We start from the raw sequence: 16431 nt of genomic DNA, 5'->3' as shown, positions 1-16431 counted from the left end.
TTTTCAACATAAATTCAAATATAGTTAGAAATAAAAACAAAATAACTTGAAAACTCTGTGTCAGCTTAATTTTTACATAAATTATACTACCAAATGTTTCTTACATAACTCTATGGACGTCCTTTTATAGTAAAGTCGAAAGTTATTTAAAAGAGTATGCAACAGTTCTCAACCATCGTGATCTACAGACGTCAAAACACGAGCAGAACTACATGACATAATTATCGTTCATAAAAGATCTTAAATGAAACTGCACGAGACAATCCAAACACTACTCGGCGATAGGAGGCATTTAACAATACTGCTTATACGGTTCGCCTGCTAAAACACATAACAGCACATTAAAGAAGCTAGACAGTTGTACTACGAGAGATTACTAATAGGTGTCATTGTTCTCTACAGAGCGAAGCACAATACATTAACCTATTTATATATAATCAGGGCAATGTCTCACACTTGGCAGAGCAGACATCCATCTTGCAGAAATCAGCATTAGAAATAAACACGAAAACGCGTAAGAAAAAACTGTCAACAGCTATGAAATATTTTCTGTAACCAACACATTAGCAATATAGGGCTTATTACGAACACCGCCACCACACTTCTGCTTTAAAAAAGTGCAAGAATCGAAATTTGAACTTTCAAACGATAAAATTAAATCGTCTCTCACCGCTTTATCAACTAATGTACTGTTTTCAAGTGTAAATTGGAAAGGATTAGTAGCCTATACACCTCTTTCAAAATATGGACGTTAATTTAAGGTAAATTCTACTAGCAATCATACTTTCTACTCATTTAATCATACACGAATGTCAATTATGCAGGAAGATTATGAAGATGGCATGCTAAGGTACACGTGAGCGTGGATACGAAAACGTCTGCTTCAACAGTATTAACACCGTATTAAAAGTACGTTACGTAAAGCACACAGCCTGAAAATCTGCAAGTTAATTTTATGTTTAAGTGTAACAGGGGCACATATTTTGAATATTCGTTAACAGTTGCACTTTCAAAGTAACAGTATTTTAACACTTGTTATAAAATCTGATCGTTAATTCACACCGAATTCTATTAGGAACTACATATTTTAAGTACGCTACACAACGATGTTGAAACAGCGTTATAAACTGAAATTTTAACTTAATTTAGAACAAAAATTTCAATATCCGTCATAAGTTACACAGTTGCGAAATCTGGACGTAAGTTAAAGTTGAATTTAATCAGGAATTAAACACTGTTCTCAATCACACACTATGATTAAGGCTTATAAAAACTCTGAAGTTGGCTGGTAGGGTACACACACACGTGTAAAAGCGAAACGTCAATTTCTGTGGAACCAATACATATGATTAGAAAACGACAGCTTCTTTGGAATCAACACACGCGTTTAAACACGAAAACTTCTATTCCTATGGTATCAACACACGCGTGGAGACAGGAGAACGTCCGTTTCTATGACACAACACACGTATATAGACACGGAAACATCAGTTTCTATTAAACAAACATATGTCTGTTCTTTACTACGGAACACGTACATGTTGATAGCCGCGAAAACGTCTGTTTCTATGAAACCAACGACTCCCACTAATGTAAGATCAGCTGTTTAAACACGGAACTTGCAAGCAGAGATATAAAGCACTGCAGACGGTTGTAACGCGTTTGACGCAAAGCACCGAGCACTTGAACTTGACCCACGCGCTTAACGTTCTGGGCAGAGTGGCGATGTAGTTGACGGCGGATCCCGTCGCGACGGCCGCCAGCCTGCGTGTAGCGTCCGGGATGGGCTCGGCCGAGGGGCAAACCCCTCTCGTCTCTTCGCGCGACGCGCAGGCTCGGCGCCCCCCGAAAAAGAGTAAATTTAGCTTCACACCGACCGAAAACTTGGGTTCATGTAGTACTATTCCGCCAGCTGCTTGCTGATAACCCCACTCCACCGCTCTCGCCTCGACGGACTTCAGGCCATGGACCTCATGGGGCTATTTTAAAGGTGACAGATCAAATTATTACGTGTTGCACCAACACAATCAAGCCTCTGAGAGGAAATACCCATAACCTGACAGATGATGTGCTGGAATCGCTTCAAACACAACACGTGCATCTGCGACAACTTCTAAGAATCCACATATGCAATTCACATGAGCGGAATTTTATATTACTCATCTTACAAAATAGTCTGTCTAAACAAATTAATTAACACTGTTACTAATAATAACAGTTCTTTTCGAGAAGCGCAACAAGAATCTCCAGATCAGCGTTTCCAACTAGCGGTCCGCAGGCCCCACGAGAATCTTTGAAGAGGGGCCCGCGGGACCAAGATGTCTTTTCAAACTGTATATGTAGTGGGGGGGGGGAGGGATTAAAAAGGGCGCGTCAGCTACTATGGCCATTTGCGCCTTTATCTAAAATCCTTCACAAAACAGAAACACAATACAATAATCAGAATGCTTAAAAGAACTAAAAAGCGTTGTCACGATTAAAACAAGGTTCACAAATGCAGTTTCAACAAGGTGATGCATAAAAATCATAAAAGTGAGCAGTCTCAGACTCTAGCTGGTACTTAAAAAGAAACAATGAAATAATAAATCAAATGCCACAAGAAATAAATTATCTGGCGCACTTCTAAAATGCTCGGATGTAAAAGACCCGAATGTTAAGTATTTTAAAAACATATACTGCACAACAAATGTAACCTCCGGGTGTAAAGGGTCTGGAGAATAAGTAAAACGGATCAATAGAAAGTTAAATCACCCTGTTAAGTCCTGTATTCATTAAAATCTCAGAACTGCATTTGTACAATTAAAATCATTTCCAAGAGCGTCACGTAGAGTCGGCCGAATTCCATATTGCGACGGACACGGTCATATTTTCTACAATGCAATAAAAAATGTTCCACCGTAAGTGGAACACGGCATCCAAACGGTATATATACTTAACTTTATCACGTTATATAATTTGTTTCACCTTAACGGAATTGTTTTTGTTTAACATAGACTCTTGAAATAGAGAATTCAACAGGAATACCACCGTCTGAAAAAATTCTCTTGGTTTACATGTCTGGCCAATCTATCTCACAATTAATACTTTTTCATCATCATGAACTTCGTCGTTTTTAGACAACCAGATCTGTGACGTTATTCTAAGAAAGATGGCCTTGACTCCTTCTCGGTCTTCACTGGTCTCTGTGTCCTTATATGCGAAAGTTAATTTTGGAAGTCTCTCCCTCCCCAGTTTTTGCATATGATTCTTCCTTTGTTGTTGATGATCTTGAATTTTTGTCTTTATATAAGGAACTATTTTCCTCAGATAGGTATATACAGGGTGTTTCAAAAATACGGGGCATAATTTCAGGTATGTATTTCCCACATGTAGACAATCAAAATAGTTCATTACAACATGTGTCCGGAAATGCTTTATTTCCGAATTATGGCCTTCACAACATTGAAATTCACCGGAACGTTTTTCTTTCCGCAGGTCGTTGCCGTCAAAGGAGACATTAAGAGGGCACTCTGACAGTTCATTCCGAGGCGAAGGTTACATTCAGTGTTGTATAGGCGTTAGACTGTGCGACATGTATTCAAATCAAGAGCTGGCAGAGATACACTTCATGTACGGTAAGGCGGACGGCAATGCTGCGCTGGCTCGTCGTTTGTACCAGGAGAGGTACCCACAGCGACAATGTCCAGATCGGAAGACATTTGTACGTCTCCATTACCGTCTGTGCGAGTATGGAAAATTTAACTCTCCTGGTTTGGGAAGGGGACGACCAAGATCTACAACTCCAGAAGTACAGGAGGAGATTCTGGAGGCTGTGAACATGACTCCTTCTATCAGCACACGAAGGGTAGCGTTGCAAGTCAATGTTCCTCATACGACTGTCTGGAGACTGTTGAAAGAGTATCAATTGTATCCTTATCATTTGCAACGTGTACAGGCCCTGTCACCAGCAGATTACCCTGCACAAGTTAGGTTCTGTCAGTGGTTCTTGCAGCAGTGTGGTGTAAATCCGAACTTTGCTGCTTTTGTATTATTTACAGATGAAGCACAGTTCACACGAGATGGCATAACAAATTTCCATAATCAGCATGTATGGGCGTATGAAAACCCACGTCCAACTGTTCCATCTCATCACCAGGTGCGGTTCTCCCTCAACATGTGGGCCGGTATCATTGGTGATCGATTAGTTGGACCCCATGTACTTGTAAACAGACTTACGGGGCAGGCGTACACAAACTTCCTGGAAAACACCATTCCTCATGCTTTAGAAGACACTCCACTGATCAATCGTCAACACATTCACTTCTTGCATGATGGCGCTCCTGCACACTTCAGTCGTACGGCTCGCCGGTACTTGGATCGAAGGTTTCCTGATAGATGGATAGGTAGAGGTGGCCCAATTGCTTGGCCTCCACGCTCACCTGATCTGAAACCTCTCGATTTCTACTTGTGGGGCCATTTAAAATCATTGGTTTATTCGTCTCCGGTGCCTGATTTGGAATCCCTTTGGAATCGAATTGTGGCATGTTCTGAGGACATACGAAATACTCCTGGAGTTTGGGATCGAGTTCGCAGGTCAATGAGACATCGATGTGAGGTCTGTATTCAAGCAGGAGGTGGACATTTTGAACATCTTCTGTAATGACAACGACCTGCGGAAAGAAAAGCGTTCCGGTGAATTTCAATGCTGTGAAGGCCATTACTCGGAAATGAAGCATTTCCGGACATATGTTGTAATGAACTATTTTGATTGTCTACATATGGGAAATACATACCCGTATTTTTTAAACACCCTGTATATACCGGGTGTTTCAGACCACCCGTATCATCTTTTGTTTTCGAAAACTATAATGATACTGGTTGTTGATAAAAAAAATTTCGATAACCGAAACCTATGTAAAGAATCGATTGATGGTAGTACAATTTCCCGTAAAAAACCGGAAGTAACGGTACCTGTGGTCAACTTCGACATTTTAAATGGGAACAAGGGTCATTGAAGGTGCCATTGGAAACTACTTTTAAAAAGAAACAAATTTTACTGAAACTTTTTTTTCTAACTTTTAGTGTTTACTCACAAAGCAGCAAAAATGGTATTTCCTGAGAATTGTTGTGTGTTGTTTACGTACGTACACTCTTCATTGTAAATGTTCAAAATGTCCGCCCTGTGCTAAACAATGTTCTAATCTCCTAACATTCGTGATTGCACGGAGAACTTCAGCAAAGCTGAGAGACACACATGGTGTGGCTTGTCTAATTCTTTGTTTCATTGTCTTCTCTAGTTATTGGACACACCTGGTAGATCATGTCTTTAATTCTCCCCCACAAGAAGGATTGCCCGTGACTTGGGATTTGCATCATAATACAGTGTTTAGAATTCTCAAAGACAACAAATTTCATTCATTCCATATTCATCTCCATCAGGAACTTGGGGGACATGACTTCCAGACTCGTGTTGATTTCTGCAAGTAGTTTCTAAACACGGACCGTGATTTCGAGCTCAGAATTCTGTGGACTGATGAGGTAACTTTCAAAAGTAATGGTCAGGTGAATTTCTATAATTCCCATTACTGGTTTCCGGTTAATCCAAACTGACTACGTGAAGTGGATTCCCAGCACGTGCGCAGCCTCAACACATGGTGTGGCCTCCGCGGACACAGAGTTTTTGAGAAGAAATTTAATGGTAGACCGCACGTTTTTTCCGAAATATTTTGCACCAATTGCTTATGATTAGACTTCGTTGGTTTGCCACACGCAGCATGCAATCAGGTTGCCAATGTACGGTAGTATAGAAGAGGTGAGCGACCTCCCGGTCTCGTAGTATAAGCAGTTCATGTTAAGAGTTGTGACCGGTCCAAATAGATATAGAGCAGCTGCAGCTAATGTATACCTATGTAAGCATTTGTTTTTGCATTACTGTGGTTGGAATAGTCAACGCTTAACATATTTTGTTCAGTGCAGACAAGAATTCAATCAAACATACTACAATCAGAGTGTTGCTGTTCCAAACAATTGCTCCTGGAATATTCTTACCCCGCACCCAGTCTTGACCCGTTGGAAAACGAGGTTGGATGCTATTAATTATTGTTCAAAATATTATGCAAAATAATGGCGATAATTGATGCTTTGGATAGCACAGACAGTTCCGCTGTTGCAGCTGTAAAATCATTACCTTCTGAACAGCTATTGGAAGATATTCTGTTCACTGATTCTAATTTTAAAAGTCGTGTCCAAAAGCATCACCCTGTTAGAATCGTCTAAACTACAACTCTCAGAAGCCCTTAATATAGTGTATAAAGTATCACAAACCGTTATCCAAAATAACAATTCACTAATTTCAGAAAAAAGTTGAGAAACATTATTGCTAAAAATTCTGCCTATTCACAACTTCGTATTATAAATGATGTATTATCAGGTTACGACAAGACTTCTGAAGTTGGTGTACTAAAAAATAGCGACTCTTCGTTCTTCAAATATGCACCTATTACATCGTGTGTTGTTGAACGTACATTTTCCCAATATAAAAACTGTTTGAGTGACCATCGGAGGAGGTTACTTTGCAATCGCTCAAAATGTACGTAACTCTTCACTGCAATGCACATATTCAAGGATGATGTGAGTATATTGCATTCAATTTTAAGAGTTAATATATCTCACTACAAAATAATTATTTACATGTTTAGACGTTTCCTACTTCAATGATAATATATTATATTTCTTGAATGCAGGATACAGGTTTTATTGTAATCGCAGTATACTGCTCAGTGTTTACATCAGAGGCATACTCCATCCGTTGCACGGCCCCTTCTCATACAGTCTATATCTCGTACGTAGTAAAGCTTACGATTCCCGTGGCAATTCCACGAAGTCTACTTATGATGTTCCTCTTGCGCTTCGGTTAACGATGTGGCTTCAGCAGGGCGGCTGTCCGGCTCACTTTTCACGTAGAGCTCGGTGAGTTATTAACCGGTTATTCCCCTACGGTGAATTGTACGAGGAGGACCAGTAGCCTGGCCTGCCCGATCTCCTGACTTCGCTCCAAATGACTTCTTCTTGTGGGGGAGAATTAAAAACATGTTCTACCAGGTGCATCCAACAACTAGAGAAGATATGAAACAAAGAATTACAGAAGCTCATATGTCTCTCAGCTATGCTGAAAGTCTCCGTGCAGTCACGGATGTTAGGAGGAGATCAGAACATTGCTTTGCACAGGGTGGCGGACATTTTGAACATTTACTATGAAGAGTGTACGTACATAAAATACCATTTTTGTTGCTTTGTGAGTAAACAATAAAAGTTAGAAAAAAAGTTTCAGAAAAAGTTGTTTCTTTTTAAAGAAAAATAATTACAATTTCCAATCAATGTTAACCTTCCAGTAGTGGCGCCCTCTTTCAGAGCATCACTGCTGGCGCCAAGTCTGGTAGACCCATATATATTTAATTTTATTTCTGACTCTTCCAACCAATTTATTAATATTTTAGCAATTTGACACCATCCATAGAATATACTGAAATGGGTGAATTGCAAATAATAAGCAGTTTGTTATTATATAACGTCTATTTTAATTAATTTTAAAAGATAAAAAAAAGTGAATGTAATGTGAATGTTATCAACAAAAGCCTTTCAAATCAGCAAACAATTGAAATATTGTGTATGGTATTCCTTAAAAAAGTAAAAATAATATTTAAATACTGGTTTGAGACAGAAAATCATATAAGCACTGCATTCAGAGCGTGAAAACTGAGCATGACTTAAAAATATAAATTTCTTACATATTTTACAAAAGTATTTTGTTTTACTGTCCTTTTTGCAGAAAAAGCACCTTTTTTCTCGTTCCCTCTGGAAACTGATCAACCTTAACATGTTGAAAAGATGTTCCAGCAACCTCTTGCCTTCTTTCTCGTACTTCACGTGGAAGATTTGTAAGGGCAGCTCTACGTTTCAAGTGATCATCTGTTAATCCCACAGCCAACTCCTTCACGTACTTCCTGTGGACACTGTTTTCCTTCTGATTGTTAAAGATACAAATCACTTGCGAGTTTATTCCAGCAATATTCAGTAGTGCATACATCACCAGTGGCCATCTTATGGTATTTCTTGCGAAGTCATAGCCAGCACAAATTTTAACAATTAATATAATAAGCACAAGGTTTGTCAACCACGTCGACACCTTTCTTAGTGGAGTTATAGAAGGTGACAATTTATGGCTTGCTTTTGTCACCTGTTGATGAATCTATTGAGTCATCATGATGCATACTAGATGCTAAAATTACATTTTTGCCCTTTTTCGGTACGTAAGAAACAATGGTAATGTCTTCTTGGAAACCAAACACACTAGATCCCACTGGTCTCTTTTTGGAATCCACAAATTCTATTGGCACCTCCCTTTTATTCCTTCGAACTCTTCCCACACAGGTTGTTCTATGGCGATTCAGCAAGCTTGTAATAAGTGGAAAAGAAGTGAACCAATTATCACATGTAAAGTTCCTCCCTGTTCCTGATATTGGTTGAAAAAATCGCTTGACTATACTCTAAGGATCATTTTTGCCCTAAATGGACCTTCTGGTTGTTGACCAACATATGGTTCCATATTTAGGACATACCATGTCTTAGCATCAACAAAGGAAACATTTTTGATGCTATATTTATTAGGTTTTTTAGGCATATATTGTTTGAATGAGCATCTGCCTCTGAAAGCCTCCAACATTTCATCTACTGTTGCAAATTCACCTATTGTGTATCCTTTTTTGCAGTTGTTCAAAAACAAACACCTGACGAATTGGAGCTAACTTATCCCATTGTTTTCTATCGTTTCTTATTTCTGTATTGTCGTAGATGACTAATAAAAATAAATAACATTTAATATGCCATCTTCAAAAACAAGAGACCAACAATCAGTAGGAGTTTTAGCCTCTCTAGCACATGGCCTCACACCTGGTAGATGTGTCACAATATTACACTGCCGAATCCTAACAGCCTTTGATGAGTAGTGTTGTCTCCATACCGTACCATCTCTAGATTTGAAACCGGGAACTCTAGGAACTTTGTTCGGAATCTCAAATTGTTCATCATCACCACTCGTCTCACCTTCCTGTCCTGTATCTGTATTGCCATCAAATACTTCCACTTCACCGTCGTCTTCATCAGTGTCGGCGTCATCATCACTATCATTCTCACAGCTTACAACCTCGTCTAGCAAACTCACAACTAATTTTTCATTTTCTTCGTAAGACATTTTAGAAGTATCTAGCAAAGTCACAATTCGTTTTTCATTTTCTTCATAAGACATTTTTGAAGTACTATATCGTAAGCTAAATATTAATTAAAAACTAGAAACATGTTTCATATCATCAGTAAACAGAATAATCCTCTGATATTTGAACCAATCGGTTCGTTACTACCACAAATAATTCTTAAGCACTAAAACTTCAAAATGAAACTGTGTAACGCCAACACTGGCGCCAAGTCTGACAGACCCGTTACGTAATTATCTCGCTTACTGCTGCACGAATAGCCACGTCGGCACTCACATGTCAACTATGGAAGGAAACAGGAAGCTAGGTGGAGAAACAGATTTCTACCCCCAAACACTTCAGAGTAAACAGTAAAAGTAATTGTGCCGGGTCTGTGAGACTTGGCGCCAGCACTGGAAGGTTAAAATACAGTTGCAGATTTGCGCTTTGCGACATCCACTGGAGGTACGTACTTACGTCAACTCTAATCTGTACGAAATGAACTGCCTACTTTACCTTTCTCCGCTGCCTTAGAGAGAGATAACAGTCTAGCCCGCGAGGGAACAAACACGATTTCATTTGCCCGTACGGGTAAAACGCTCATACGGGAAGCCAATTGCCAACCCTGCTGGAAGTTGACAGTTATAAAATGTCTTCGCACACTAAACACGGGACTGTAGGCCTACTATACAACTCTTTTGAGTAGAGTAAACAAAATATCTTACTATTACGAGGAACGCAAAAGTATTTCAGTTGTCGATGGTTGAAAACTCTGAGTATTTATGAGAGATGATTCCGTCACTGAAGCAAACGTAATAAATTGTTTTCAATGACAGAGTGCGAGTGTAGTACAGGTATGTCAGCAAACTAAAACGCGAAGGGGGTAGAACAAGGAGGGAAGGGAGAGTGCACATTCAGACAACTTTTCCCATATCTCATCTACGAGATGTTCTAGGGAGATTCTTAGTCGTTGCTGCTGATTGTTTTCATTTGGATACGCTAGTAGAGGTGTGTCACCACCCACAAAGGTAGTGCTTACACCATCAAGGACAAAGGGCTTTTCTCGTTCCTGTCGTACATAACACACGATGGAACGATGGGCGTGAGTCGGCACGACGTCGGGTCTCCCAGACAACGAAGGCCATCACATCAAGCGAACGAACTCCATGCCGTAGCGTTGATATCTGTATTATTTATGTTCTAAATAAAAAGAAAAGGAGATGAGAGTGATGCCGTGTTTCAAGGTCGCTGCAAGTATGAATGAAAGTTTGGCAGCTGCACGTCCCGACAGATGTCCGAGGTCGCCGCCGGCGTATAACCTCCTCTCGCCGCAGAGTGCCGAGCCGACCGAAGGGCCGGCAGGCCTTCTCCTGTATTCATTTGTCTAATTCCGTGCTCTCCGTAGAGCAGCATCCACTTAGTTTAATACGTGCCAAGCTGTCAGACTCCCCAAGCACATTTCTCTTCCAAAGCCCAGGGATGACCAAACTCGCATGACAGAAATTCAACATCAACATACACCGAGACGCAAGTACTGTAGACGTGAAACCAAAAGCCATGAGTAAACTCAGCCCTTGTCTTTTTCTGGATGTAACCGATTGTCGGTATGTTGTCCAGTTAGAATAACGTGCGCTGTGACTCCGTAGAAAATCCTGAAATAAGTTTATATTTTTCCGTCTCACTAAATCAGCGGAGGCAAGCAGTGGCGGTATCACGTCGCTCTACAAATTCTGTGTCTACAAGGAGAAAGAGGTGGTTTTGTAAAGAATGAGAAGGAGAACTTTTTTGTTCTTCTGTCGGACAAAATGTAATAGCCTATGTTTACTTTGCTCAACGGTTCAATTAGGAGTACATAGCAACATTAATTGCCACGTTGAATAATGTATTATTATTATTATTATTATTATTATTATTATTATTATTATTATTATTACTACTACTACTACTACTACTACTACTACTACTACTACTACTACTACTACTACTACTACTACTGACCTCTAAGTATCTGTCTCTATAATTCTTCTGTATGTGAATGAATATTGATATTTTTAGATCTTCTCCCTAGAAAGATAAAATTATTAGGTTTTTTCTCAATTTTAATCTTCTTAATCTTTAGATGAGGGTAGCTATTTATTAGTTATTGATTTAATAATAATATTGTAGAAAAACTGATTGAATATTATGTGCCAACAAACTGTTAAACGCCAGGGATTGGCATGTCTTAAATCATAGCCAGGAAGAGAAAGATGAGATAATTAAATATAAGGAAGTCAGCTATCTAATAGGGTTTGAAATATCTCGTGCTCTAAATCCTTTTAATACAACAGAATTTCTCAGAAGAGTAATGATTAAAATAGTTTCAATAACTTGTCTATAAGAAGTTTTTAATTTTTAAAAACTACGAATTTTTCAACCAAATATCGAGACAAGAATTTAGAAAATTCCTGATTATATTCAAGAGGATGGTTAAAAAAGAAGCAAGAAAAATCGTATATTATTCACTGGCTCTTGATGACAGCAGTGACATTACTGATACAGCAAAGCTTGAGATTTTTATTCGCGGGATTGAACAAGATGCTAGTACAGGAACCACCGCTGGTTGTAGTTTTCATGCCAAGTACCTTTCCTCCGTCTCCTTACTTCATAGGCTGTCTGTCGCATGTAAGCACTGTAGCTCGAGTTTTGGTCACCGCTGCACTAAATTGTTGCTTTCTTCGTTCCCTTGCTTACAGCCTCAACACGTATTGGTCATTCAGTATTCACTATTAGTAATAGTACTAAAAATATTGTAATAAACTAGTTGGAAGTTACTTGGAAATAACTGCTAGAGGAAAGGAGACCTTTGGGATGATCCACATTCCTCTGAAATAACAGGGCGCAAGATAGAGAAGCTTGAAGGAAAATTCTGATGGATGCCAAAAACCTTCAGAGTTTCTGCGTGCCTCAGTAATTGATTGATTGATTGACTGACTGATTGATTGACATGTCCTCTTTTTTAATCATTTTATCCTGTCCGGCAGACATTTTAAAACAATTTGAAATGACCCGTATTTCGCATTTCAACTAGAATTAATATGAATATTGAATAATGTGCGATATTATACATAGAATATCTAAACAAATGGTGAAAACCCATGAAAGAATTTAACTGCTTTCAATGGTTGAAGCTGGAGCCATTAAAAAAAAACAAACTATGATGACCTATTGACATGCATTGAATTATTACACTCTTAAAACGCCACTATTCATGATTCTAAGCTATTTTATCAATTTTATTCTGCAATGTACAAAGATATGCCAATCAAGTTACTTTGCACAAAGATTTCAGTTTAGATAAACAATGGTACAACTTATTCAATTCCAATAGCTCTGCGAGCACTGAAGCTTTCTCAGAACTCTTAAAAATATGTCAATTCTATTTATTTATCCCAAGTCACAATGGAAGTGCTGAGAGAGTATTTTCCGTAATATCTGCTCATTGGACAAAAGAACGAAATCGCATGCTAACAGAGACAGTCAGAGGTATCATCATGGTGAAATATAATTTCATGGACATGTCCTGTGAACAGTTTCATAGTTATATGTTACAAGATATAAGTTTGTCTCTTCAGGCTCTCGGGCACAAAGTGGGCTCCACCGATAAGTAGGGTATAGATGTAATACTGATCCAGCAACTAGTGAGAAAACTGACTAAGTTGAGCCATTGTTTTTATCTTTACTTAATTTTGTTCATACCAATCTTTAAAAAGTCCTCCTTTTTCAGCAATGACCTCTTATTTTAGATTCCTTGCCGTCCTACAGAATTTCTTCTCATCATAATCCTATTGATTGATTGATTGATTGGAAATATTTATTGACTATTGATTGGGGCATTTTCAGCCAACTGTTTTTAAAGTATGATACAACTTTATGGAGTACATCGAATATATATTTAAACAACTTAATTGCTCGTTTCTATATATGACAGGATAGTTAGTAAATAGGCTATTTCATTTTAAATTTCGTGTTTAGGACCTAGTCAAACATATTAAATTCGTCCTTTCTAGGATGAACGACGAAAAGACGACTCTATTTACGTGGAAAGAAGTTACTGAGAGCACGATAGCCAAAGGACTTCAAGATGGTTCATAGGATGAACTAGATAAGCGGGAAAGTGGAATTCGAGGCAAGCTCTAAAAGTGTAACGCCGTTAAAAGTGAAAGTAAATTTAGGACCAGGATCAATTTCTGCCAGGCATGGTAAATTTGGCAAATACAGTGTAGCCTATAAGAAAATACTATTGGGAAGTGGGTGTGAAGAAGCAGAACAGGGTATCACACACTTGCTTTTGGACTGTTCATTATACTATTTTTCATATTTGACTGGATGTAATGTTGAGTTTGAATCTTCTTTAAAATTGTATTTTCAAGAATCTCTGATGTACATCTGCCTTATCGAAATTAATTCCTGCAATTAAAAAATATGTTGATGCATAGTTTTCATCCTAATGTTGTCCCAATGCATGAGTATGTGGAGGTTCATATGATGGAATATTGTTGATCTTATGTTACGTTGCTGAAAGAGTGACTGTGTTTCATGACTACCATGTACTATATATAGGATGCGGAAAAAATAAGTACAAACATGTTAGAGTAAGAAGGTGGCACAAAACTAAGCATTTTAAGAATAGGAACAAATGGTCTCAAATGCGGCACTGCTGGCGTTAGATCCAAAGCCGGAATTTTGTGGATGGCAGGTGAAAAGTAAGCTCGCTCACGTTAGGAAATAATAACATGTTGTTGACTAGTAAGGAAATAAACTCTCCTACTGCATATAACAAAAATGCATTTAATATAGAAACATAACAAGTTTATGGTTGGTCCAATCATTAGAGCAGACACAACATGCCTGAACAAATGTTCAAAATGGTCCCCATTAACATTTCGGCAAGCAACATAATGATTGACATACTTTCTGACAGATACGGGGAGTGGTTTGGATCACTTTTCCCGTGGAAAAATCCGCTGTATTAAGATTAAGTGTGCTGCACCCCAAATGAAAAAATCGCACGATGTTAAGTCAGGAGACGTGAAACCCATATTTTTTCACCATCACGTGCGATCAACCTCTCGCCAAATGTTGCAGTTAGGTAATTTCTGGCTGCACGAGCAAAATGTGGAGGTGAGGAGTCATTTTGAAACCAAAGGTTTTGTCTAATTGCAAGTGGCACATCCTGCTGGAACTCAGATAAAACGATCCGTAAAAACACAACGTACATATGCACATCTAGTCTTCGAGGTAACACGTAGGGGACAACGCGGAAGTCATCCACAACTCTACCCCACATCTTTACAGCCAACCGCTCTTGCACGAAAACCTGAACACCGATTGACTGTGGATGACTTCGGGAGAGGTTGCAGGTTGCTTATGACAGCGCCTTGTTTACATTTGAAAGCTAAAGACATTTCACAATAATTGTAGCTTAGCTTCAACGTTGACACATAACGATACATGCAGCTCCATACTGAAGCGCCTGAGACAACTTGTTCCAATTATTAAAATACTTAGTTTTGTGTACCTTTTCTATTTTTCTACGTATTTCTGCGTCACCCTGTATGTTATGTTCAGTTAGTAATACATTTTAAATCCTATGTAAATTTAATATAAGCATAGATGTAATTATAATATGCCCTGTAGCACAATAAGATTTATCGCCGAAATATCACTAGGAGGCGGATATTGATGAAAAGCCAACTTCTTGTTTTTCACATTAGGACGATGCCTATTAATATAGAAATCCTTTCTATGTTAATATCAACATAAAAAATTAATTTTATTATATTGCATTTTTGATGTTTAACTAATAGGTCATTTTTACATTTTTTCGGCACTTTTTTTGGTCTTTTTAATATTTTGAAGAATTTTTAGATCATTTTGAATGCATTTTACTTCCTTCCTTACATATTAGACCTGTTAAATATTTTTCTAAGAAAACAGATCAGTAGTACTTGACTACTGAATAAGTAAATAACAGTGAAGTTTGAGTTTTATAGTTTGGAACAATCTCTTAAATTCCATCCGTCATTACACTGAAGGCTTCATTTCACACAACGGAAGTAAAATAAAATGCTTGACAACAGCTTAGTTTAAGTGAGAGCTTCGACCACTACTGTTCTTTTGTCCGTACGAGGGTGTCTTTAGAATTCATGTTTGGAAGGGGGAAAACTTTCATCGTTTCGTGGACAATAGGACGTTGTGTCCCCAAAATGGTTCGGAAGGGATGTACTACAATAGACAGTATTTTTAACACAAAGATTGCAAGAATGTATGCTGCGCCCACAATTTGTTTTGTCATTCACACTCTCCATCTGGAAGGTCTGGTAACAAAAATGAAGAGACGGAGAATGAAGGCACTGACATGGACCACCGTTGATTCAAAACACATTGCAAACCCTCATTAAAATCTATACTTTTCCCTTAAAACTTTCATTTTGTTGCATGCTCTTTTCCTTTATCTTAGTCAAATTCCAGGAAGTTGCCTCCTTTCTCCGGCATTTCCAGGCCAGTCATTGAAACAAGGTGATTCATTTTTTTAGAAGCTGTGGTGCGAGTACGGTGATAATATTAAATGTGATTTTCTTTTAATTCTATGTCATTTTTTCATTATTTTAAGGGCATTTTAATTATCATTTTAAGCAGACTTTTAGGTCATCAACATCCGCCCCCTTAACATCACAAATAATAATAATAATAATAATAATAATAATAATAATAATAATAATCTGTTTCAAATATACCAACGAGAACTGAGAAAAGACAAGTAACTAGCACTCCTTTTGATAAAAGTAAGCAACGTCGAATACACTCCAATTGGCAACGAGTGGTTAGGTCTACTTAATTTAAGTAAGTGCAGTTGGTATATATACATAGAGCACGAACGAATAGCACCTCATAGCACTGTTTCCATGGCAACCAAACCAGACACAGCAAACAGTGCGATCATCATCAATATGTAAAGGAGATAAATGCTGCAGCAATGAAATCATAACAAGACCTGCTGGCAAGTTGAAACTACAAACATTTACTACTCCAAGGGAACAGTAATAGTGTAATTAAAGAAAATTGGTCTCTCGGGGTCACTCTTCGGCCTGAGGGCTCACAACTACTTCAGAAGTAGCTCGAACATTATACAGTACAGCATGTCTGAGACTGTATCTCACTG

General features: G+C 38.3%; 1 protein-coding gene across 6 annotated transcripts in view; it reads right to left on the bottom strand.

The window, feature by feature from the left end:
* The window catches only part of trio (trio Rho guanine nucleotide exchange factor), a 2234512-nt gene that overhangs the window by 2046705 nt on the left and 171376 nt on the right, over positions 1-16431 (bottom strand). For 4 of the 6 annotated variants that reach the window (XM_069828113.1, XM_069828114.1, XM_069828115.1 and 1 more), the window contains exon 1: positions 455-570. The exons of the other annotated variants lie outside the window; for them this stretch is intronic. The gene's annotated coding sequence lies outside the window, so the exon portion shown is untranslated. Of the gene's footprint in view, positions 1-454; positions 571-16431 lie in introns of those variants that run through there. 6 annotated transcript variants of the gene reach the window in all.

This window comes from Periplaneta americana, chromosome 6 (assembly GCF_040183065.1).
Source record: "Periplaneta americana isolate PAMFEO1 chromosome 6, P.americana_PAMFEO1_priV1, whole genome shotgun sequence".
In the NCBI taxonomy this organism is placed as follows: Eukaryota; Metazoa; Arthropoda; class Insecta; order Blattodea; family Blattidae; genus Periplaneta; species Periplaneta americana.
Note: the sequence above shows the minus strand (reverse complement) of the source record. Positions and strands in the feature narration are given on the sequence as shown.